We start from the raw sequence: 27,136 nt of genomic DNA on the forward strand, positions 1-27,136 counted from the left end.
AGCTACTGTGATTGCAAGTCCTTTGTGTAACATCATGTACTGCTCATATTACTCTTTGGATAAGTCTGGCTGCTCAGCCACTGCTACCACATAACTGTGTAGTACAGGCTTGTACCAAAGGTGAAATTGTGCTTACACTTGTAGTCTTAATTGTGTGTAGTGTTCCCAAAGGGTACTGCATGTAATTCTGCCTAACAGGCTGCTAGGCTTGTGATGGGTGAGAACACACACCTCACCAGGGCTGCTATACCTGTGATTGCTCAGATCACAACTCTTCAGGGCTGCTATGCTTGTAATGGCTCACAACATATGCCTCACCTGGGCTGATATAACTGTGATGGCTTAGAACACACACACATCTCATTTGGGCTGCTATACTTGTAATGGCTCAGAAGAACCACGTCCCATGAGGACTGTTATACTTGTAATGGCTCAGAACAGATACTTCTCATCTGGGCTGCTATACTTGTAATGGCTCAGAACACACAGTTCAAATGGGCTCTTACACTTGCAATGACATACAGTGTTGGTAAGGCATCTGCATTCAAGCAAGTGCTGCATCTGGTCAGACAAACCTTTAACTCTATAATGATGGTCAAAAGAAGGTTTGCACACGTTTAAAACGGAGCAACCAATGGTAAAGCTGCACTTGATTTTTAAATAGAAAAGGCATTTTCAGCTTTTTGGATATTAATTGGTGCTAAAAGACAAACAGAAAAACAGGCAAGGAAGAGCACCTCTGAACCTAAGCAACACAGAAGAACAAAGGTGTGGTCAGGGGGTGGGACAAAGGGACACAAAACATACTAGACAATCTAAAACAGAATTCTAGCAATAAGAAGAGAGAGCAATGAGCTACATCATAGGGCAGCAAAGAAAGTAAGAAGGGAAACAGAGTTAATAATAGGCCAAACACAAAATATTAGTGAGGGATAGAAGCAGAGCAAAAGAGACATTTGGAAACAGTAAAATAAAACACACATCAACAGCAGGTGGGGAAAGATGAGAGTAGAAAAACAAGACTAGAGAAGACTAGAGAAGGGCAGGACAATAACATAAGAGACAGTGCAAGATAGATAATAAAAAGGAGTAGCAACCACAACCGAGAAAATGAAAAAAACAGATCTAGACACAGCAATGACATGAGAGAGGAAGAGGAGTTATTTCAACCGATACAGCGAGATATAGGAAGGAAACAGCAACAATAGAATGCAGAGATGGGAGAGACAGAGTGACAGAGAAGCAGACCGCAAAAAGGGACTTGATTTATGCATCACCCGAAGTAACTAGCTGGCATCTGTAGTAGCTCTTAGAGTTTGTGCCCAAGTATCATGAAGATGAAGCTGGGTAGTATGCATCTACAAGGTTCTTGTGTGGGGAAAATGTTTCCACAGGTGCAATACATTATTTAGAATCACTTTGAAATACAGCTGTTTTGTCACTAATGTTTTCAAACAAAGTTTTAATTTTACACACAAACTGAATATATATCAGACACTTTTTACTCTCTTGCGAAGGAGGAATCTCATTTTTATTCTCTTGAAATTGGATTTACTCTCTCATTCCAAAATCCTATCTGGAGCACTGACTACATGTATCACATACAAAGCAGTCATGCGTAGCACACCAGCCTACCTGATGGCTAAGCTACATATATTTGGTGTCCTGCACACCACACACAGCACATTGACCAACCAGCTTGAATCACAACTCGTCCGCAAAGAAAGGACCCATAAGCAATGCTTCTCTTGTCACTCACCTACTCACAGGTACTCAATCCTGGTAGCAGCTCAGAATGCCCCTACAATTCTCCAATTTTGCAAATCTCTCAAAACAGGTTTTTTTCTACAACACCTGATGAATGACTAATCCCCATGGATGTACATACTGCCACACAGATCTCAACTCACAGTACTGTACTACTGTTAAAAAATACCAGCCCAAACGCTAGCTATCCACACTTAGTACAGCGCTCCACTGCTCACAAGCTATGTCTGTGCTTTAAACAATTTAAAAAAAAATTAAACATTGGTGCATGCCATAGTCCCTGCAAAAGAGGAGGGATGTAAATCGTACATTTTTGGTCTGTGAACCCAGTTCTGCGAGAGAGGAGAAATGGAAATATTCAGTGTGTTACCCCATATTCAGTGTGTTACCCCATTCTAATGATATTTTTAAGATATCTAAAAATTCTGTGTGTGCACCACTCCAGTGAGGGGGGAGAGATGTACAATGTCAGTGTGTGCCCCCATTCCTGTGAGATGAAAGGTGTAAACATTGAGTGTTCCCCCACCCCTGCAAGAGAGAGATGTAAAAATGAAATGTGTTCACCCACTCCTGCAGGGCGGGAGAGACAAAGAAATTCAGTCTGCACCCATTTCTGCGAGTGAGCAGACGTGTAAACAATTCAGTTCAAAAGGAGGTAGATAAGAAAATCAGGCAGAGCATACACAATAAAAATGCGAGGGTGAGGAGAGAGTGAAAACGGGGAGAGAAGGAACCCCCAAACTAGAACGGCACTGCCGTGGTGAAATAATCATGTAGACTCTCCTGTCAAGTCTTCTCTATTCTCGCCAAAATCATCTATAGTGAGAGGAAGACTGGCACACTTCTTTCTTTCCTGGACGCAGGGAGAATTTCTCCCACTCCTCATGTGCTTCAACGTTCCCAATCATCAGGGGCTCATCTAAAATGATACCCAGTCCAAAGGAGTGAACCACTTAACGCTGGCTGCAAGAAATTGATTGGAACCTTCCATTGAACAAGTACTTGCCACCCACAACCAGCACTTTAAATGGGCTTGTCCTAGCTGGCTCTCAGGGCTGGCAGTTCTTTGTTTCTCATCATTGAGTACCAGCACTTTTCCAAGCTAAAGGGATGAACTGGTACTCAAGCATACAACATGAGAAAAAATGAAAGCATTGTATACACTGTCTAGCATGGTAGCCCCAGGCCACTTAAAGCCCTGTAAATATTTGATCTGCTGGCTGTTTGACCTTTGTGTTTTTTTGTTTGCTGGATTGATTCAAATTGTGTTTACTGTGGCTGGCAAACTGGATTGTATTTTTCAGGACTCTGGCTTGTTCTCAGAATGTGTTGGATTCTCCTGGATGGACTACTTCTGAAAACTGAGAATGGAATTGAAATGTCTCCTTGTATTGGTGTATTCCAAGACAGTTTCCTTTTGTGGAACTGAACTTTTCTATTCCTTCATTTGTGTCTTCAGACACGGTTCCTGGTTTATTGGCTCGTCCTCATGCCACCAGGGTTAGTGTCCCTTTGCCCCCCGCTCAGACTGTTATGTCCATCAAGCCCCTCATCTCCCTTTCTGCGTTTTATCAGGTGGGCCAAGTGGTAAGGGCTAGGGTGGGTTCTATCATGGTTGATCTCAAATACTCCGCTAACGTGCATTTCTTTCTTTGCGGCCTCCACGAATGCTGGGGCGGCTTTCTGACTTTTCACTCCAGTTGGTCCCCGAGGGGTTGTACTTTACCCTCAGTCAGTGGTGGAGGGGAAGGCTTTGTTACCTTCTTGGGCTCAACTGGGGCGGCTCATAACTAGTTGGGTAAGTGGTAAGTCTTGACATTATGCCCCCTTTAGACCCAGTAGGAGCAAACAGTGGGCCATACATCAAAATTGGGATTTTTGATTGGATAAGGTTGTCAGGAGTCTGGGATTACTTTTTAGAGTAATGTAGGGTAAGGCCCAAAATCCATAATCCAATGAATCAATAAAAGTGCACGGGAGCAAGGACAACACTACTTTATTACATGCAACCGTGGTCGGGAACAATACAAATCATTAAAATACATGACAAGACTTCATACATTGTTTCAGAATACTTTAGAACTACTGTTCGTTGATTGGCCACCCAGGATTTCTTATTAGGTTACTCTATACAATACCTAGCCCTATTGTCCAATCCTAACCCATGTGACCGTTTCTAATAACTACCTCATAATAATGACTTCATGGTCGGACCATTTAGTTTCTCAGGCCTCTGATTGGATAATAGACATATAAAATGCTTCATGTACAACTTGACATCTGATTTGTGTAGCCCTGCTGGTTATCCTGAGGTTGGATACTTTGGTCATTTGTGATCAATAGAAATGTGAGATGCAGACAGTGTGGCCACAAAAAACAATACTTTGCATCCTTTGCCATGAGAGCTAAAATGTTCGCACCATCTTACCATTCTCGCCCTTATGACTAATCAACCGGCAGTTAATGTTGCGACTCCTGATTGGAAAAATGAATCCCTTCTATTTCCTTTCTCATGATGTGACTACATGACGCCATAGGGCTTGCTTTTCTGATCTCTTGCTCTGAGACCATTTGCGTGACTAAAATGAGTATTGACGAATGGGCAAGTGTGCATGTTCTGGACATATACATGCAGGGGTACTTTAATAAGTGCCAGGACATCTAAGTGTTCTATTCCTTTGTTACTCGTTACTTAGTTTCAATAATTTTAATTCGCTGTCTTCATATGTTTGTCCGTGAAAGATGCTTGTGTCACGTAATGATTTTGCTCGGTTCTTAAGTGAATATTTACCTGAAGGGGCAGTGTGTGTCTCTTCTCCAGGTGGCTCTGCCCTGTGCACTTCTCTGCATGTTGCTTCTTTCTCACCAAGCTGTGGCCTTGTAGTTGTTAGTTTCTAAGAACATGGGCAAAAATGTTGTTAGTTGTATGTCTCATTTGTTAGATATGTGGGACCCTATTGCATCGTTCTGTTCTTAACCAATTATTGCGTGGTATTTTACATCCTCGCCTCACAGCATCTGCTCGTTGTTGCAACATCTAGTTAAGTCATGTTTCCTTGTTCTGAGCTTGGGAAAGGACTTTACCTCCTAATTGTAAACAATCACAGCGTGACCTTTACACTGTGTTCAGGGCTTCAGACAATTGTATGTGTATCTCTTTAATGTGGGGTTAAAACTGACTGCCTTTAACTGTGTGGTTTTGCCCATGGATTTCCGAGGGCTAGTGAAACCTAAAAGGGCTAAGAACTACCTTTTTATTCTGAGGCCTACTCTATATGTTATAAAATAACAAAGGACTCCTGACTTGGCCCTGATCTATCCATGTAGCTTTGAAACTATATAACAAAATGATCAGGTTGACTGAACTCATGTACACTCATAACATTAACCCTACAACAAAAAAACACATTGCTCTAGTTAGAAGAGGGTTATTTAGATATACGCTGCTCATTGAACTGCGTGCAACACGCACAACAAATAATATACAGGAGAGGGTGTCAAGGGTTCTGAAGGTTTTCATGGGCACTTTTATGCCCAGATATTTTGCTTAATTACAAATTAGGCCCTCCACTCCCACCAGCACGCAGGGGCGGATTGGTAGGTTGCACCGAGATAGTATCGGTACAGGAGTAACATTACCCTTCTAGAAGGGCAGCAAGCTTACATTTAGGCACCCATGCAGGCCAATGGGGCCTCAAATACTTCTGTTTCCTTTACAGTATTGGGATCCACGAGGTGGAATAAGAGACACTGTGGATCCGTAACCAAAAACGTCCAACAATTGGACTTCGATATCTGCACCGCAGGCTCCTTCCTTATATGGTAAAACCAGTATTCTGACCTCTATAAACATTTCAGAACATATAGGGGTAGTACAGTATCCCAAACAACATTGTCTCTTATTACCCACAGGTATCTGGGTACATAAGAAACTCCAGCAATTGCACGCTGATCTAGATTTTACGGGATTCCATGACCATTTTCCTACGTGGCAAATTTGGTATGACCAGCAACCTACTTTGGGTTAGAAGCAGGGTGCTCCATTACTAAAATTGCTCATTGTTTTTTCTTTTTTTTTTCTTTTTTGGGGGGGCCCAAACCCCCTTATCCACACTTATTTTTTGCTATTGCCCACCCACCCAAACCCTTATTTGCCCTTTCCCACCACCCTAAAAAATTCAATGAGCACATTCGATTTAATGTGCATGTTTAAAAGCCTGGGGATGAAAAAGCAGGCGATGAAAGGACGTCGTACCCTCCAATCCAACTTGTTTTTCGTCCTGGTGAAGGCCAACCAATTGCCAGCTTTATGAATCAGCTGATGAATGGCCGAAACACAGTAATCTCGACTCCTCTTTACCCAGTATTGTAATTTCAACACTGTTAATTGTGTACTGTTGTGTACTATATTCACATGTTACTTGTTCACTGAAATCCATAGATTCTGTAAGGGATTCTACATGTTCATCCACACTTGAATCCAGCTAATGTAACTGAATAAAGTTTGCTCTCTGTCTCTTGGGATCTATTTTTCTTACATGTGTGTGGTTCTGTGCTACATTGATTCTAAGTGTGCATTTACTGGCTAAACGGGTTTGGCATCTTTCTACACATCTAAATTCTAAGTGTATATGTATGTGTCTTGCTGTTTATTGTTTACTTCTCAGTGAAGGGATATGGCAGGAATGACAATGTGATCCGCTTGCGATCTGGGCCTTTGTTGTAGGTTCAGACTCATGTTTGATGGGTTTTCTTAACTTATATTTCCTCACACTGGTGGGATCTATGACGTTCATCCCAACAGTAATGTATGTACTGGGTCAAGGAATAGGGGTGTGGAGGTAACGCTGGGCGACATAAGCTCTACTAAGAAAGTTATCATGGCAAAGCTCTTGAGATCCCTTAATGGTATTGTCAGGCTGCATCACATCCTGTGTGTTAGAAGTATCACCATGCCGTGTGAACATCATGTCTTATACCACATCCTCTTACGTCCAACTGTAGCACTGCCTAGCCCTGCTACATCATCTTTAACTACATGAACGGATGACTTTATCATTGTTGCCTGTCATGACCCAATGTTGTCATTATGCATTCAGCTTGCAAATGTTTTTTCACACTGCCAGCAGTACATGTTTGGTACTGTGTAAACAGGCAATGTGCCAAGGTGGGGAAAAAGGGTTGATACAGGCAACTAGAAAGGGGCCCAAAGCAGGGTCGGATTGACCCGCTGGCCAATCGGCCCATGGCCGGTCTGAAATCATGGCGAGGACATGGGGGCTGGCTCCTGAAGTCAATCCCTGGGCCGGACTCTGGCCCAGGCGTGGCTTCTCTTCAGGTACCGGCCCCCTGGGCCTCGCCGGATGCAAGTTGGAAAGGATCTGTAAGTCGGTCACTTACAGATCCTTTGCAATGGCAGCCCTGCCCACCGGCCCGCCGCAGATGCACAGAAAGGTAACACCGAAGTGTTACCTTTCTTTGATAAATGTGGCGGGCCGGCGGCCAACTGCAACGCGGGCCGCGAAACCATGGTGCCAGAAACAGTCAATGTTACAAAACACTGGGAGTAAGCGACAGGGCTGGACGAGGCTGCCTCAGCCTGCCCTCCGCCAAGTTGCATCAGTGGGGCCAGGATTTCTGTGTGACTGTGTTCAAGGGCAAGGCTTCCAAGCGATTTCCGCAGGCGGCAGACTCAACGGGGATCTCCTATGTATTTTGCTTTTCGCATTGCAAGTTGCAGTGATAGTATGTTTTTTCTGCCGTTGTCTCTGTTACGATCTTCACAAGACATTCCATCTCGGTGTCCTTGGTCACTTTACAAAATCCTTGTGCCTAAAAGCTTCTGTTAATACGTAATTGAGTATTTTTCTTTGCGTTCATTTTCCAATGTGATGTAGATTTGTTGTGTTATCCTTTGACCTATTGATGAAATTACACATGCCCCATGTCATGTTTAAATATGAATATAAACCTGATCATAATATCGTGCGCATGCTCTCTGCTCCAACAATAGAAGTGGTTAGGGCCAGCTATACTATTAGTTATTTGTCAGCTAATCTAATATCCTGTCCTTCGCTTTTCAATCGCCTCCACTGTCATCTCATCGGCAAACAATTCAAAATTTCTTAAAACTCATCGGTGCTCATGTGGTAGTGGGTGGAGGGAGGCAATGGGCGCATTTTGCTGGCAGAGACATGGACCCCACAGTAATTTGCTGTGTGTGCAAGGCAGAGGTGTGGGGCTTGGCATCAAATCTGCTTCTGCCTCAGTCTACAAATTCTGCTTGCTTTTTACAGCTCCAAAATGCAGGTGGAAATGCAGTGATCGATGTTATGTCCTCAGCTCTGCACATACATGACAAGCGGCATCAACAATAGTTATTCTGAAGGGGTGTAAGCAGGTACGGAAAGCAAAGACCTCCCATGTCTGAATTGACTCCCCAGTCCCCCCCCCATTTCACAAAAGCAATCCACATAGCATGGGGAGGACAGCAGTGGGCCCCTCTCTGTGCTATTTCCAGATTCTATAAAATGGGCCACGTTGTGCACCTTTCAGAGTGTACCATGTATGTTCCGCTGTCAGTGTTTTGGGGTACTCGCACTACGGTGGCAATAGGGGGTTGAGAAGTATTATTGCATATGATAAGGAGCTTGGTGGTTGCTTGAGGCCACTACCTGAGTGGCCTGGCTTTCGTCTATAGGGAAATTGGGAAGTTTAGAACTGGCTTATAAGGGGCATTGCCCAAAGTGCTGGTCTCAATCCACCACTCCATTTCTCTTATAAGTGGAACGAATCGTGTATAGATTAGTCTTGAGTTAATTCTGCCTGTAGGTGCCTCAGAATATCAAGACCTTTGCTCATTTTACTACAGGCGATATGATAGCTAAGTGGATTGAGCGCTCGCTGCTGCAATGTGATCTGCATGTTACAGGTTCGAACCATCTCAGCCTTTCATCCTTCTGAGGTCAATAAATGAGTACCAACACAGGTTGGGTGATATTGTATGCATATTTGTTCTATAAAAAAGAGCATAAGCGTAAGTGCTATACAATAACATTATCATTTGGTCTTGGTCATGTGCTTGCATTCACAGTAATTTGACAATATGGATCTATATACACAGCTATTAATGATACATATGGTGATCCATTCTTGTATGAAATGTATATCATATTGGTGAAATCATAACCATATTTTAGGACAATGCTATTTGATGCCACTTCCTGTTTTGTCATGTGGTGAAAGGTTGTGTTTATGCCACTCCTGCGCCTCGGAGCTGTGGACCCTGTCACAAAACTGTATGCAACATTATGTTATTTTATGAGTTGTGGTGTAATGTAACAGGCACATGAACCCCCCCATAAATAGCATTTTCTGTAAAGTCGTGAATTGACGCGATTCACGGATTATGGTTGGAGGGCCACTTTTTTTGAGGCACAGGGTGGGCCACTTTTTTGAAGTGATGGGTGGGCCACTTTTGGGAGGTGAGGGGTGGGCCACTTTTTTTTGGGTGTCCGTGCCTATTTCTTGTCCCAGTCCGCCCCTGGCCCAAAGAGAGCCATGAAGAATGAGACAAAAAGAGTGATGGACACATAGAAAGCCAGTCAAATAAGGAACTACTCAATTAAGGGGGGGGGGTGCAGATAGTGAGAATAATAGAAGTGGTGTGGGTAGGCCCATCAAGAATGTGTTATGCACCCTGCCTGGGCGGAGACCCTAGCCACTTAAAGCTATGCTGGTGAGTACCTGCATTCATTTTTTCTATTTAAAGATCTGCCCACACAGAGTGGTGGGCTAATCTGCAAGCAGGTGGTGGTCCATAACCCGGCACAAGTCGCCCAAGGGGTTCCCAGCAGGCAGAGGATACTGGGAGGAGGAAGGGGGTGGGAGAGGGTGCTCTGAGAGAAGAGACAGCTAAATCGGTTCAGTCACGTAATCAACAAGCGCTGGGTAGAACTCGGAGGACCGTTTGAGCGGGAAGGGGTGGAATATGGACTTTGTGAAGGGAAATACGATGACCTCGCCAGCGTGCAACATGTTCCAAGAATATTTCACAAGGGGAAACTTCTGCAGCCCTGGACTGAAGTCCAGAGGGTGCGGGGGTGGGGGTGGCGTCGGTGCACTCCAAATGGGAGAATGTAAACGCTCCAGGGCCATTTCTGCGCCATAGTGCCTAGAGCCCGCCCCCTAGTAACAGGGCAAGTCAGACCTGCCAGTGTGGAGTGAATGTATGGGCCAATGTAATAACTTATTATAATGTGGAAATAGTAAAACGAAACTGTGACCTCCTATGTAAGTATCATTGTTAAGTTACATGCTCTCTGTAACCATGAGCTGAGTAACCTTCCTGTAACTAAGACAACTTCATGCAACAACGCCTCCATGCCTTTGGGCTGCTAGTGTGCTTTACAAATCCAAATAAATAAATAAAGTACTTTTAACAAAGTTACTCATTGTGCTTGCTTGACATGAACCCATTAGCCACACACGTTGCCAATAAAGTCAGCCCTGTGTGCAAATCAAACAATGAACAATGACGCCACTGCACTAGTGTACCAGGGCAAAGAGCAGAAGGGCCTCCGTGCCACACAATTCCCACAACTCGGCTCGGCGTACTCGGACATTACACAATGTGTCAAACGGATGGGGACATTCCCATCAAGCAGGGAAGGCGTCTCAGAGCCGGAAGCTGGCGTGATGCATTTCCAGTAACCAGGGAGGGGTGGGGGCTTGTGGCTTTTGCGAGGTTTAAATAGAGAAGATGGGGCCAGTGAAGGGGAGAGCTGGAGACGGTGACAGGAGTGAGCACAGCGGAGGGGTTCACATTACAGACCAGCCAAGAAGAAAGATGCGGTGCCTCCTCCTGCTCCTGGTGGTCGGATCCGTCCTCCTGCAGGGTGAGTACTCACATCCCACAGCAACCTCTCGCCCACAGGTCGAGATCAAAGGGGGCCTGTGCGGTCTTCCACCTACATACATGTCTTTCTCTCTCGCATGAATGGAGTGCATGCAGCTGAAGAGTAATGACGGGGATTGGGAACCCTGGGAGGTGTTGGGCGCAGCCCCTTTTACTAGAAACGTCAGCGAGGTCTCAAAAGTGCTTGTTCCGATCGTGATATCTGGGCACATGCAGTCTTCCTATTTTAAGAGGATTGTCAGATTGTGGATCTTCTGGTGAAACATCATTTTATGGAAATGGAAACAAAATTGCTCTGGGATTCTGCGGGAGTGGGAGTGGGAGCGGCTGGAGCAATAGTGGAGGGGCATACGTAGAAGGTATGTGATATGGTAGTAACATCTGTAAAAACCACAAAATTAAATTCACATAACACTCCGTTTACAGGGATGTTTTGAAAAATGCATGCATCACATAATATAGCATCCTGACAATATATACATTGTTACAGTAACATGCTGAACAGCAGTATTATTTTAGCGCTATTTTCCCGAATAGAGACCTACATTTACTGTCATGTAAATTAATGTGAGCCCAAACATGTCTAATCTGTATTTCGCACTGTGCTCGAAAGACTGAAGGCAAATCACTGAGGTCACACATAGGACACCTGTTAATAGTCATTATTTCACACAAAATGCCGCTTGATGCGCCTTTCTATTTCTAATCACTCAACATTCTGAGCACCTGTTAAGCAATATCTGCTCTTAATCCTCCACATAGCAGCCTGTGCCTGCAGCCATCTCACATTAGTTGCACTTTAATGCAAAATCAAGTTGCGTGGTAGCAGAGCTCTTCTGAGCTCCTAAGTTCTCAGTTCAATGTGGGTTTAGTGCGCGGTGTCTTGGGCATGTGCGTTGTTCTTGCCCAGATTCAGGATCCTGGGAGACATTTTTTGCCGGTTTCTGAATGTAGGTACATTTGGCCCAATTCCAGTGCTGATTGGTGCTGGTTCGGACCACTGGAGGACATTACATCTCCTGTCTGCTTTTCACATTGATACTGGATGGCCTCCAATGCAGCCAGAGCTATTTCTAGAAGCTGAACACTGCTTTGCTTTATGAAATGTTAGGTTACGTTAATAGGTTTTATACTGTGCCCATCACAGCCGAGTGCAGTGGTCTTATAGCGCTGAGATGGGTCCAGATGTTGGTGCATTGTGTCTGCACCTGGGGGAAGCCGGACCATGGTTTATGGCGGAAGGGGAAGGGGAAAAAAAATGAGAGCATGGGGGAAATGGGAGCATGATCCAAAGAGACTGACACCTCAAAGGGTACGAGGTGAGGTTTCAGAGCACACAGATCTCCCTGCCTCCCCGGTGTTCTGCACCACTTGCGCATGGCACACCTCTTATGGGATATTCCCACTGCCAGGTCTCTCAGAAGGGCTCGCAGTGAATATTGACCATTTAAAATAGGAACAACACAAACTACATTGTTACTTGTAAGGGTTGGTGTATTTGGTCCCATAGTACGCATAACCATTTTACCACCACGAGAATGATGAACGCCGGAGTCAGTCTTCCTTCGGTCTGACGCAGTAACCTGTAAGTTACATGCCCATCTGTGCAACAGGCACATGCATCGGCTGAGCTACTTCACCGGGATTGGAAGCTGTTAGGTAGAAAGCCCACATGTTATCTGGTGAGGTAGCCCTGTACATGCTGTTGGCTTGTCTGGGCTTTGGACCTTTTTTTCTCTCCCAACCAGGCCTAATCCAAAGCCTGACTGAGGATGTTTGTATTCGCTCTGCCTAAATAGTCCGTATGCCTCCCCAGCTGTTTGCCGGAGAGGGAACTGCCCCTTCTCTGTTGGTCATATGGGTGGGCTTGCAGGAGTTTTTTGCTATGTGTAAATGTGTAAAGTGGCTCTGCTTGGTGGAAACCATTTTGTACGTATCAAGGGTCTTTTTTATCTCTCTCCTCCGTACCACAAAATGAACGCTGTCTTTATTTGCATCACTGACACGAGGGGGTCACACAACCAGCACTAGTGCGTTTTTGCCTTTGTGAGAGAAGGTGGCCATCTTTGGTCAAGGGAGACCTGTATTCCTGGACTGGGGGTTGGTGGCAGCCTGAAACCAGTTTTGACTGGCATATGAAGATGGCAGGCTGGGATACTGTAGATTCCCTTCCTGCGTGCATGGGAGTGTTCCAAGGTGTGAGTGCTACTTGGTCTCTGTTTGGGTGCTGTGTTCCGAGGGGGTGGGGGAGAGCAGACCCCCTTAGCCACTCACCATGTGCCCTGCTGCATCCTGGAAGGCCCGCTGCTCCTCTGCATCTGCATCCCTTGATGCCCCATCGAATCTGACAGCACAGATATACCTCTTCAGAGGCCCAGAAGAAAGCTTCTGTGGCTCTCCATCCCCGGATCCGCTGTGGACAGTGGATCACAGCTTATCCTCAAAGGCTTCAGCTCCCTGAAGCTCCTGACCGTGCCTGCATCACTGGATCCTGAAGGGGGAGCCCCTCTGCTGCCAGAGGTCTGAAGACGCTGCAAGGCTCGGTGACGTGTGCATCTTCATCCTAGGACATCAGGCAAGCACCCTGCTTCCACTTCCCGCACATGGGAGATTCCAGGGGCCTCTTCTGCCCTTGTCCCTGCAAGCGCACAGCCAAAACCACCTCCCGGTCCTCAGGGGCGTTGCTAGGAGGGGGTTAAGAGGGCTATAGCCCCTGGTCTTTTGGTTGTAGCCCCGGATAGAATCTCAGGAGTAACAGCCAAAAGACTAGCTAGCCCCCAGTCCCAACAGTTCCGACATCAGCTTAGCCCCGAGTCTTTTCCAGCAACTCCCCTGCCGGTCCTTCTTCCATGGCTGCCTACCCCCTGGTGCGAATTTAGCATTTATTCAGTCACCAGTCTTCCTCTGGGTCTTCTCAAGCCATCTCTAGCCTCAGAAATGCCATCTTGTCCCTTAGGTTAAGGGGGCACCCTGCCACCGCTGACTACCTTGGCGGCACCATCTCCATCTTTCAGATCCTCTGGCTCAGACCCTCGACCTGGGAAGCACCAACTAATCATTAATCATCCTCCCCCACATGGGCGTAATTTTAGGGGGGAACAGGGGTGTTTGACACCCCCCCCCCCAACTTTCATGGCACGCCATTTTGTCCCCATTCATTTGGCTGGGGCCCCTTTCCTTCAGATATCATGACCCCCCCCCAACATTTTCAGCACAGTTACTCCACTGCTCCCCCAAGTGTTCTGGGGTCTCCCCTGCACTGGTGTCTCATCGCTGCTGGAACCTAAGGTGGTTGCCAAACAATGTCCACTTCTGGAAACCACGTCATCGCCTGCCTGGGAATTGCTTTTTGAACCCAGGGTATTGCTCTCCTGACTCCCCGGAACTGCCAGCCAGTGCTTTCTTAACTTGAATCTTCATCTCTGTGCCACCTCCTCGTCACCAAGGGACCTCTGTGGCTTGAACGCCACTGGAACCCCAGAATATGTTCCTTTGTGTCACTTTCGGGGACAGTGGCAACTTATTCCTATCAAAGACTGCCCAAATCTACACAAGTGCTCTCCATTTTTCTTAGGAGGATAGCTCAGGTGCAACGTGCTCGCCTTAGAAGCAAGACGACACTGAGCAACACAGGTTCGATCCCCGGGTGTGACTTGCGTGGCATTTCGTTTTCCCTTCTAGGAAAAAGTATTTGTTTAACTATATGAGCTCTTTTGAAACTGCTTTACTTGCCTGCTACACTATTGCACATATATTTTGCAACATTTAGTTACCGGTTAGTGTTGTTTTTTTTCTCTTTTCTTTTTGCACATAGAGGTTATATTTTTATAAAAAAACATAGTGCGCGGGCCTGCTTCCATTTTGCATCTGTGATAAGTAAGTACTGTACCTGTGAAGCACTCCCCTCCCCCACCCGGGCGCTCTGCCACATCACCCCTTAGAGCCAGGTGAGCTCGAGTTAATCACTGGGACCCCCTAAGCCAGTAAGACATAAAGGCCCTGGAGTCATGGACTAGGGCAAATCTCCCTAACTTGACCTACCCGTTCCAGGTAACACACATTGATCTCGGCTCGAGGTGCAGGAACACAACCATTTCAGTCACATTTGGCTGCAATGTGTGAATGCATTACATGAATGGTGACCCCGGTATTGCCCCTCTTCATGCTGCCACTCAGTGGTAGAATACACTGCTTCTATTCCCATGTCCTTCTCGACTGTCTCACTTACTTTTCTCCCTTCTGCACCCACTGCAGCCGAAGCCTTAAAATGCCGGAAGAGCGCCTGCGTGGGCACGCGGCCCTGCTCCCACTCCACCACCACCTGCACCGGAGATGCCACGCAGTGCTTTGTCATGATGAAGACCACACCATTGTGTGAGTATGCGCCGGGTGCTTTCAGTGCTGAGGCTGTTTGGGTGATGCAGGGGAATGGCTGAGACACGGGTGCAATTGTGAGACTGTGATTTCTGGCGGCTCTTCCTAGTTTTAGCATTCTTCCCTTCACAGTGTATTTGTGCACATGGCATCGTTTCTGGTTTTACCCCGTTTTGCTGGGTTCCGTGTTTATATTCCATCATCACCTATACATTTCCAATGGTGTAACACAAAATGTGCACCCCCCTGCGAGCAATGTTGAGGGGGCCCCCCCAACTCAGCAACAAATCACTGATGGCACCACAATCTGGGTCGGCCTAGATTATCACGCTTGCGCAATACGCACAAACGTGCTGCTGAAAGGGTATGCCGCACACTGTACTAGGAGAAAAATATAAATATGTATTTTAATGCAATATACAGCACAGATTTTCTTGCGAAATATTGGCTAAAAAGCCACAGTGTTTCCAATTGTTTTGTAGGGTAACACCAATCTAATAAATGTAAGTCACCAACAGTGCACAGGAACATTAATGCTTTGCCATTAAACATGCCATGCCACAATGAAAACATGTCTAACTGGCTGCACAATGTAGAGCAGTGCAGACACATAATATTACAGTAAAGCATGCCTGGCCACATTTAGACATACCTAGACTGGTTGCACCAAAATGCCAGTCGAAGCAATAATGCTCTTCAAGAAGAGAGCATACATTCACGCCTGCGTCTCTGTGGCCTCTAACAACACGGCCTAACTCTTTAAAATCTGCAAGGAACTGGTCAATCCTGTTGCGGTCTTGACCTCTCCTGTTTCCTCCCAAGCCCTCTGTATGGCTCTGTCCTCTCACTTCTCTGCAAAAACTCAGGACATACTGTCCTCATCTCCTCTTCCTCTCTCGGACCCCCTTTGGCCATCTCTACCTCTCTTCCTCCTTTCTCCTCTGTCTCTCTGACAACACCTGGCAAGGTTTCCAGACAAGTCCGATCTATGAAAGTGTTGTCCAAACAGGTGCTCCCCTGCTCCTCCAGAACCATCAAGGACCATATTGACACCCTCGCTCCAGTCCTGGCCAATTTCTGTAATCAATCTTTCGGCACTGGAACATTCCCCTCTCCCCTTAAGCACTCCCTTGTGCACCCACTCCTCAAGAAGCCGCCTGCCGATCCAAGCTATCGACCAATCTCCATCACCCCTTTCCTGGGCAAACTGTTTGAAAAGATGGCTATCTCCCAGCTTACTCTACACACTGAATCTGTTGGTAGTCTCCATGAGCATCAGTCTGGCCTCAGAGCTGCCAGAGGCACGGAAATTGCTCTCCTGAACACCAGTGACGATCTGCTCTCTACCTTGATTCCAGCATTCCTTCTGTCCTCATCCTCCTTGATCTTTCCTCTGCTTTCGACACGGTCAACCACACCATTCTGATATCGACTCCATGAGAACCTAGGCATCACAAATCAGGCCCTTGAGTGGCTGACCAGCTTCCTCTTGGACTGCTCCTCCCAGGTCCAACTTGGTCCTTTTCCCTGTGCCACATCTCTCTATACCTCTGGCATTCCCCAGGGCTCCATCCCCTCACCCTGGTTTTTCAACTTCTACTTGGCCCCTTTGTCTCACCTTATCTATACCTTCTCCTCTTACATTCAGTGTTATGCAGATGACACCCCACTTTCCTTCAGGCTCCCCTCAGACGCCTCTCCTCTCTCGCTCATTCCTGACTGTCGATCCTTGATTCAGGATTGGTGCGCCTCCAACGATCTCTGCCTTAATGCTAGTAAGGTGGAGATCCTTCTCATTGGGACCCCTGCCCCTGCTTTCTCTCTCTCACTCTGGCCGCCCACCTTGGGCCCTCTTCCTTCGCCTTCCTGCAAGACAAATAACCATGGTGTCATCTTTGACTCCACTCTCTCTTTCTCTACTCACATCTCAGACGTTGCCAAGAAGTCCCACTACCAGCTGCTTCTCCTCAAAGGGACTCTTCCTTTTCTCACTTTCCACCAAAAGCTCACTGTCTCCAGGGCCCTGGTTCTCTCTAGGCTGGACTACTGCAAATGCCTCTTTCTCAATCTGCCTTCCTCTACTCTCCTCCCTCTGCAACTAACCCAGAACAGGACTGCAAGACTTATCCTTTGCCTCAAGCCCAGGGATTATATCTCTCCAGACCTGAAATCTCTACACTGGCTCCCGGTTGTGACAAGGATCAAGTTCAAGACGCTTTGCATTGTCCAAAAGGCTTTCTGGGCCCGGGGCCCACACTACATCCAACACTCTTTTTCAAAATACCTTCCTTCTCAAGCCCTTTGCTCAGCTAACTCCAACTCTCTAAGGAATAGACCCTTCTCCAGGCAGAGAGTGGGGGGTAGACCTCTCTCCTCTGCAGGCCCCCCCCCTCTGCAATGGCCTCTCTGCCCCTCTCAAACTTGAGCCGGACCACCTGAAGTTCCGGAAGCAGCTCAAAATGCTCCTTTTCTCCTCTGCTTTCTCTCTCTCTCTCCCTCCCCTGCTGGTCTAGCTGATCTACCTGTCTACTGTACCGACTGGTTGCTTAGCTGAGTCTCACTGAGTCCAGACTCTTTCTTGACCAGTTACCCTTGCACTGCCTCTGGGCCTACCACACAATTAGGGGCTGTAGCTGTAACCCTATTGTCCCTTGTTCTCCTTGCACTACCCAGAGCCACGCTGCATTGGCTGCACTTACTCAGAGCATTGCTGTCCTGTTTTTCCCTCCCCTCTCGCTTGCACTCCCCCTCCCTTTCCCCTTGCACTTCTCGGTCTCACACTTGCACGATCTGAATGACACAAGGCCTAGTAAGATCGTTTGTCTTGTCCTCCCTCTATCTACCCTCCCTTGTCTTCTCGCGCCTAGAAAGACTTCTGTACAAGCGTGTTATAGATGGCTTATATAATTTTATCACAGATGCCCAGTAAGAAACGGCAAGACTGGCAGCACCCACATGCCAGTCTAGCCAGGTAATCACACTTAGCAGGACTGCTTTATCAGAAATAGCCCCCCACACATCTCCTCTCCCTCCCACCCCTACCCCAACCTCCAAAATCAGCTCCTTGGCCCAGAATTACCTCCACTTCCCTTTTCCTTGTCCCAGAGCTTACATATGAGGCTCCTTGCCTCATAGGTAAGTACTGCAATGAGGAAGAGTGGGACTAGGATTAATGAAGATTACAGGTAGCTAAATCAGGCATTACCTCCATGTACCTCTACCTCATCCCAGTACTTGTGTATGAGGCAGATTGCCTCATACACAAGTACTGCCTTACACACAAGTACTGGGACCAGGAAGAATAGGGCTAGGAATAATGAAGATTACCAATAAGAAATCAAGGCATTAAACACAAGTAGTGGCGCAACAACATCGAGTTGACTGGGATTCAGCACTCCTCACCACCCCCCCCTGAAATTTTGGGCTATGTTGACTAGACCTGGATGACCTTCAGAGCAGCGGCCGGACAGAACAGGACTCAGATATTAAACGTCACCTGGGTTTTTGCTGTTAACAAAGGCCAAGCAATCACTAACATAAAGCATTTCACTGTTAGTACCCGCATTCAAATGTCAAATTTTTTAGGCAATTGAAATCGTGATGTGGGTTTAGTACTTGCATGCCAGGGGAGTGATTGGAAGGGTAGAGAGGGAACAGGAGACTGCTGATTCTCACAGCAGTCCATAAGTGGGTGCTTAAAGGAGAGAGTTAACTGCTTGTAACATTGACGCTCCACTAGAATAGTCTTATTAAAATGCGTAAAGAAATTAGATGCCCCCACACAAATAAGTGTGCCCTTCCCCCACCAAACGTGAATTTAGCGCCTCTCCCAACATTTGAAGGGTGAGCCCCCTGAAATGTAGGTTTTATTGCGCCCCTGAACGCAAGCACACACACCATTCACGATATACACACACGCACACCCAGCCATCCATACATGTAAGTGTGCACTCTTTCACCATACAGGCACACACTGGCAGCCATCCATATAGTTAGGTGTAGAAAAAAGAGGGGGTGAGGCGTGCACTCTAGTTCCCAGTTTTGAATACCTGATGCAAGTAGTAACAGGGTTAAATCTCATCAATGATCAAGTAATAACAGGGTTAAATCCCATCTGCTGTAGTTCAGTTGCTCTTCTCCTCCAAGCGCGTTCATGTCTATTACAATCTTCAGGGAGGCAGTCTTTTCAAGTGTTACTAATTGGTCTCAATTTAGGTCTCAGGAATTCTGGTAGCTGTAGTCACTTCTGGTGACCAGGAGCCAACTCCCCTCCAATAGCACAATTTTTTCCCATAATAGGGGGAGGGGGAAAACCATCAATGTGGCTCTCCTAGCTAGGGCATGGTGACCCCGGTGCCAATGCCTCTAAAGCCCGGGGCTCTCGAACCAATGTGTATAAAAAAGAGGGGGTGAGGCGCGCACTCTAGTTCCCAGTTTTGAATACCTGATGCAAGTAATAACAGGGTTAAATCACATCTGCTGAAGTTCAGTTGCTCTTCTCCTCCAAGTGCTTTCATGTCTCTTACAATCTTCAGGGAGGCAGTCTTTTCAGGTGGTACTAATTAGTCTCAATTTAGGTCTCAGGGAATTCTGGTAGCTGTAGTCACTTCTGGTAACCAGGAACCAACTCCTGCAGCAGATGGGATTAGAGTGCGCGCCTCACCCCCTCTTTTTTCTACACATATATTTAAGTGTGCACCCTTTCACCATACAGACACACTCAGACAGCCACCCCTACATTTAAGTGTGCACCCTTTCACCATACACTCACACAGGCAGCCACCTACATATTTAAGTGTGCACTCTTTCACCATACACTCAGACACGCACATGTCATGGAGTTGAGGGGAGCCCCCTATTACTTCAAAAAGAAATTGTTTCTTTATGAAGGCAAAGTGACTTAAAAAATAAACTATTTCTTTTTGATGTCATAGGGCTCCACCCTGCCCCCCCTATGACATGGAGCCCTCCAGCCTAGGGTCTTTTATGCCATGGGGTGGGAGGAGCCCTCAGACTTCAAAAAGAACGTTTCTTTTTGTAGTCACTCTGCTGCCTTCATAAAGAAATTATTTCTGTTACCGAAATAATGTCTTTATGAGTGCAGACTGAATACAAAAAGACTTTTTTTTTTTAGCGTAACAAATATTTTTCTTTTTTTTTCTCCATGTGGGGCCCCCTCCCAGGACATGTGCTGGCAGGGCCCCCCGCACTGTGGAGGCTGCAGGCCCCCATTACGCCAGTGTACATTTCGGGTGAGGATCTAGGGTGGACATTAGAGCAAATGTGGGCCTTGGAGGTAGGATGGGATTCAGGGTAGGATAGGCTGTTGGGGCCGGTGTTGAACCAATGTCCAGGGATGAACCTTTCAGCAGAAATTGGCTTTAATGCAGGGATGGGTGTTGGGGTATGGATGTCCAGTGCTGCCTGTAACTGTGGGACAAACAAAAACATCTCACTAACAAAAAATAGACTTTTACAAATATTAGTAACTAACAAGGTTTTTGTGAATGACATATTGGGCCTCATTACACGGTAGGCGGTGAGCCATGGCGCTATTAGCGCCATGGCTCATGCCGGTAAAATACCGGCACCGCCTTGGCGGAAAGGGGATTTACCGCCCCATTCCAAGGTTGGAGGGGCGGTAAATCCCCCTTCCGCCATTGCCCTTCCCCATTCCCATTTCTGCCCCATAGGGCTCTATGGGAATGGGGAAGGCGCTAATTACGGCACCGCAATTTTGCGGTGCTGTAATTAGCTCCGAGGTCCCTTAGCGGGTTGGTTTTTAACGCCTGTGGGTCGGAACGAGGCCCACAGTCTTTGTTAATGAATCACAGTCCATAGAATCCCCCCCCTCTCTCTCTCTGCTATTTATATAGCACTTTCGCTTAAGCGCTTTACATAGAACACGTATCCATACTATATCATCCGACCTGGGTTGGTACTCATTTATCAACATCAGAAGGATGAATTGGCTCCGTCAAGATTCGAACCGGGGATCACACAGAGATCGCAGCAGCAAAGACTCAACCCACTGAGCTATCTTTCCAGCCTCTAATGTTGTATGTCATTATAAATTCCATCTATTATGTATGTACTCATAGGCTTTGCAACAGTGAGGACACTCAGTTAAAATGATCATGACTTCCCACATCCACTGAATTACAAGGGGTTTGTTGTGTTAAATATGATCACCTTAACTGTCCCTTAACTAACGTTTTTTCAGTGAATTTCAAAGGTTATGTTATACCATAGTTTATTCAAAGCTACTAGCCATGGCCTTTGGCCATACACACTGTGCATGTTGTCCTAGTAGGATTTCTTTAGGGCCCACTAGCCACTGCCTTCCGCTGTGGCCACTGTACATGTTGTACCAATAGGAACGTTTATTCAAAGCTAGAAGAGATGGCCTTCGGCCATGGCCACTGTGCATGTTGGACCAATAGGATTTCTTTAGGGCCCACTAACTATGGGCTTTGGGTATGACCACTGTGCATTTTGTACCAATAGGATTTCTTTACGGCCCACTAGCCATAGCCTTTGGGCATGGCCAGTGGCCACTGTACATGTTGCATCAATAGGTTTCTTTAGGGCTCACTAGACATGATCTTCGGCTGTGACCACTGTACATTTTCCACCTATAGGTATCCTTGGGGCCCGCTAGCCATGGCCTTCGGCTGTGCCCACTTTACATATTGCACCAATGGGTTTCTTTAGGACCCACTAGCCATGGCTTTAGCCAATGGGCAATGCCACGGAGACCCTGTACCCCATGCCTAGTACATGTGATCACTCTAGGTGTAACATTTCCTTTTTTAAAACTCTTTTCTGATTCCCACGGAATTCGCTTGATGTAACCCCTTCCCTACCCTCACAGGAACTCATGAAGTACCCCCTCCTCCTTCGATCATCCCACCACTCTCCTCGGTTGCTTTTCCCTCCCTAACCATCTCCTGTTACCCCTGACCATGCTTAGTTTCATGGGATGCACATTAATTCCTGATCGCATCATCCGTTGTAGTTGCGGGTGTCTCATGGGATTCCCACGTTAGACCTGTGGTTATGTGAAAACCGTGGAACTGTAACTCTGTCACCTGATGACTCCCAACTCTCCAATTTCACATGGTGTCCTCTTTCCCCTTTCACCACCTCTAGCCTGATGGCATTTCATCCTGTTTATTTATTTTAATTTTATTGTTAATTTATAACGTGCTTAAAACTAGCGAGTGGTTTCTAAGCGCGCATCAGGATTTGAACCTGTATTGTGCTGCGTTGTCTTGCTTCCAAGACACACGCGTTGACCCTGAGCTATCCGTCCTCCTACAAATAGCATTTCTGGCACTTTTCATTTTTGGGTAACTCCAGAGAACCCGCGGTTATCTCTCTCATCAAAGCCCCAAAAAAAGGCAGATTTTTCATTTCTGAAAAGCTTCTCTGCTGCAAAGCACCATGGGAGATATAGCTATAATTTTGGGAGAAGGGCTTCACAATCAAATATTTTAACAGCTACAGGACGGAATAACCCCAGACACGTTGCGTCATGCCCAAGTTTCGTTTCCGGTCCAATACCATCCAGCAGGTTTTGAGCTGTGCTGGACAAACATTTTGACTTTTTCTTCATGGGAAAATGAATGGCAGTTCAACGAAAACAGTGTCTCTTTGCTTTCTTAATAACTTTTTCATTTTTGAATAATTTTTTCCTACAATATCCAGCCTCAGGGGGCCCATGACAAACCCTTTGTTTGCAAATTATCAGCCAAATCCATCATGCAAGTCAAAAGTTATTAGCAATACAATTTTCACATTTCCTATGGAACTAAGCAATCACCTTAACTATAGTGAGGTGACCTATAATATATATATATATATATATGCACTGGCTTGTTGCTGCAAGTGAGACTTCCTCCCTGAAGACGAGATGATGTGATGAGCACAGAAACCGGTCTGAGGACTACATCAATAGCTGTGGAGGTGACTTGTGCAGGGATTCAGAGTGCAACCCTTCCATCCAATGCTGTTTATATCTATCTATATGTATATATTCAAGGAAAAAACTTTTGTTGCAGGGACGTTAGTGAGCAATATACATTGCAACACAACCTTTGAAATTCAAGGAAAAGACTTTAGTGTCAGAGATGTTAAGGTGAGAAATTAACGGAAACAAACTCCCTGAAATTCAGCTAAAGCCACCCTAACTTTTGGACCCCCTATGACCACAATGATGATATCACACGTTTGTTCCTTGAATTTCAAGGGTTTTGTTGGTCCATAGATTTTTTCTGTCTAATACATACAAATCCAATATCACCTCTTCAAAGAATCAGACTCTCCTGATTCTCTTAAAATTGAACTTGCACGCCGACCTTCTGCACAATCATTTATTGTAGGGCTGGCATGCCTATAATGCTGCCTTCTGATTCCAGAACTGTGCCCCCATCCTTCCCAAGAGGTACAACGTTGTGAGCAGGCATAAGGTACTGGCACAAGAAATATATTTTTTCCCAAAAACAAGGTAGAAGGCCATTCCGTGTTGGTTTGGTCATTTGGGTTCTCCCAATTATTTGTCTTGAGTATAAGGTACTGGCAACCTGCTGGGCATGTGCACCACTACACAGTAGCCACCCACTAGACTCCCAAGGCTACCTTTCTCCTCCTTGAATCCATCAGCCCTGGGGAGTATCAAAAGGCTTGACATTTTTGAAATTGTGCTGAACCCTGTACCCCATCGCTCCAGATGCACCACAGTGCACTTCAGCTGTGCATTGTGTGTTTTACCCTGCCGACCATTCCAACATCATATCCCTCTTGCTATCCATGTCTATTTGCCATGCTGCGCTAAGGGTCCTGCAATAATCACCTGAAACTCAGCTGGTCCCCTCGCTGGCCTTCTAAGCTAGGCTTTCAAGTGGACTGTGACAGTCTACTCCACTCTCACTCCTCAGTGGCGTGTAGCTGATAGGTCTCCTTGCACCTGCATCACGCCAGTCCTCATCCCTACATTCCCCTCTGTAGACCTCATCCTGGGTACTTTCCACCATGGCCCTGTTATTTCATCCTTTGTCCTCGCTCTGCCTGGGGACCTAGTTCTACCTGAGGGCACCGGATCAGAACATTCCCGGTGACATTTCACTCCGCTGGTAGTGGTACAGTTCCTTGTACTGCTCTTCTTCAGGACCCCCACCATCAATCTTCTTCCACCTCTTTAGCCAGCATGGGCGAGCTAGCATTGCCAACACTCTTGCTCTGCCTAATGAGGCAGGCTGCATCAAGCCCCAGCACAGGGCTGGGCGTTCCACCGTTTCTGGGCAGTATACTCACTACCCCCAATTGCCATAACCCGACAAACATCTTCCGCCCTCCCTTTTTTTTATCCCTTTTCATTTCTGTTCCCACCTACCATTTTGGTTAGTGAGGTGTATGGCAAGACTGCTGAAGCCAGCTCAAAAGATGCTGTACTCCTCTTGAGGGGCTTGACCCACACCCCCATCCGGTTAACGGCGGCCCTCCCATTCCACCCCTTGTTGTCCATCCGAAGCATTGTTACCATACCCTTGGCCAATGATGACCATACTATTGCCAGCCACCACGCCCTTGCCTATTGCAGATACACGAAATCAAGCCACCCACAAGCAGGTCATCCCTGCCTACTTCCCTCTGATGGAAATAGCCATGCCCGTTGTGCTCTTTAGTGTTGCCATTGGGTCCCCTGCGCAGGTGTTGCTACATTTACGTCAAGCTCCAAAGGGAGCCACTGCTGAAAAGGCCTTCACGCTTAACAATCAGGATGCCAGTCACCGCCTTGGCACTTCCCATGTGTGTGTGTCCTGCATGTTCACCAACCCCAAATCATCCCTGTGGGGGGAAGCCCATCCCTTCCTACCCCAAGGCCTCATTGCACCACTCGCTCTCCTGCTGGACCTCACAATCTCCCACCAAGGTTCCTGGCAAAGCTTCCAAATGAGTTATCTGGCATCCTTGCCCCACCTACCATCCTCGCCCCCTCTAGAGATGAGATGTGCGTGCATCTCCATTCCTTTCCCCATTTCCCATTCAACTGTACACTTTTAAGTCAGAAAATTGTAGCCAAGTAATTGTATATAGTTGATTATATGGTTTTACTAAATAAATCACAACACGACACATGTTCTAAGTGCAGGATCGGTGGTGGACTGGCCTATAGGGACCTCTGGCGATTTCCCAGTAGGCCTCTCCACCATGGGCCTCTTTTGTGTGGTAACCTGTTTAAATTCCAAATGTTGATAGCAAGGGGGGTCTGGTTGAACCTCATCAGTAGGGTGTAGCTGTGCTTCTCTAAAAATAGTGAGCAAGGTGTCCAAGTCTGGATTCCCCTAGTAACTTAGGGTGAAACTCAAAGTTACTTGAAATATGCAGATAAAAAGGGGGGTCCACCCTACTGATGAGGTTCAAACAGAACGAAACACGTGTCTGGGGTTGCTTTTGGTACTCTTGTTCAGAGGAGAATTGCCTAGCATTATGGTGCTGGACTGTCCCAGGGCAGGACAAAGACTGATATGTTTAGGATATTTCTCCTCTGTGAAAGATAGTGAGCTAAAGACTCTGGGTAAGGCTCTTATAACCAGGACACATGTCTGGCAGAAAGTCTCCCAGGACCCCCCCTTGTTATTTGCATATTTAAGGTAACTTTTGGTCTCACCCTAAATTACTAGGGGAATCCAGACGTGGACCCCTTGCTCACTATTCTTAGAGAGGCACAGCTACACCCTACTGATGAGGTTCAACCAGACCGAACGTGTCTGGGGTTGCTGTTGGTACTCTTGTTCAGAGGAGAATTGCCTAGCATTATGGTGCTGGACTGTCCCAGGGCAGGACAAAGACTGATATGTTTAGGATATTTCTCCTCTGTGAAAGATAGTGAGCTAAATACTCTGGGTAAGGCTCTTGTAACCAGGACTAATGTCTGGCAGAGTCTCCCAGGACCCCCCGTGTTATTTGTATTTTTTTAATTCCAAATGTTCCCATAGGAAAAGCGTTGGGCTTGCTGAAAATGTGTAATATGGGGCAACTTTGAACATTATCTTTTGGTTCCCAATCCACCAGACTCTGGTTTGCTGGCAACAAATGGTTTATTATCACAAGTCCCTTAGTGGCTCAGGAGTCTTTCTTTGTGTTATCCATGTTTGTGTACTGTCACTGATGGCTGCCGATCTCTCTTTGCCCTAGTTATGATGACCCGTGGATGCATCACCCCCTCAAACTGCAACATAATGAAAGCCTACGAACCCTCCACTTCTTGCTGCACCTCTGATCTCTGCAACTAAAGGGGCAACGAACATCCCAACCCCTCGCCAATGGGCAGGACGTTTCAAATCATCCCTCTCATCAGATAGGGTGCAGAAAGAGCGCCAGCTGTTTTCCACGCAGAGCTGAGACCATAGAAGGCGGTTTCCAGTGGAGAGGTCCAGTGGTGGGCTCTTTTCAAAGTGTGTAGGGCACCATGTGTGGGCATTGATGGTGGCAGGGACCCTGCGCTCTACATAGATGTATTCATGTGTGTCCCCACGATTCCACTATCATGTTCTGCCGCATAGCTCTTGGGGTTGCCTAAATACCTCTCTACTCTCTACTACTTTGGTCCAAAATATGCCACCTCCCGCTACAGATAGCTGCTTATTTTGTTTTCTATCCGCTTGTAAATCAAGGAAACAATTTTCACAGTGTTTTAAAATGTTCACTCGAAAAAACGAAGGAAATAAATGATTCAAATTGTACACGTCTGGTGAATAATTTCCAGTTGTAATGATTTTATCTACAGATTTGGACTTGGCAAAGAGCGTAAAGGAATACGTACTTTGCCAAAGTAGGTGGGAGGGCAGGGAGGGCAGTGGAGAGAGGGAGAAAGTGGGCAGGTGTAGTTGTAGAAACTGCGATGAAATTAGGTATTGGAAGCGAGAGTGGGAGAGCAGAAAGAGAGGAAGAAGAGGGTGAGAAAGGGAGAGTGCATACACATTGTGACTGTTTCCCCATATACTTTGAAATCTCTCTCTCTCTCTTTTTCTCTCTCTTTCTCCCTGTCTCTCTCAATCTCTCTTTCTCTCTCTA

At 46.5% G+C, this 27,136-nt stretch overlaps 1 long non-coding RNA gene across 1 annotated transcript; it reads left to right on the forward strand.

The window, feature by feature from the left end:
* Positions 1 to 10,542: 10,542 nt before the first annotated feature.
* LOC138582805 (uncharacterized) lies at positions 10,543 to 26,805 on the forward strand. Its single transcript, XR_011305085.1, has 2 exons — positions 10,543 to 10,664; positions 26,258 to 26,805. It is a non-coding gene; the product is annotated as an uncharacterized lncRNA (long non-coding RNA).
* The last annotated feature ends 331 nt before the right edge of the window (positions 26,806 to 27,136 follow it).

This window comes from Ambystoma mexicanum, chromosome 3q (genome assembly GCF_040938575.1).
Source record: "Ambystoma mexicanum isolate Mex_15411 chromosome 3q, UKY_AmexF1_1, whole genome shotgun sequence".
In the NCBI taxonomy this organism is placed as follows: domain Eukaryota; kingdom Metazoa; phylum Chordata; class Amphibia; order Caudata; family Ambystomatidae; genus Ambystoma; species Ambystoma mexicanum.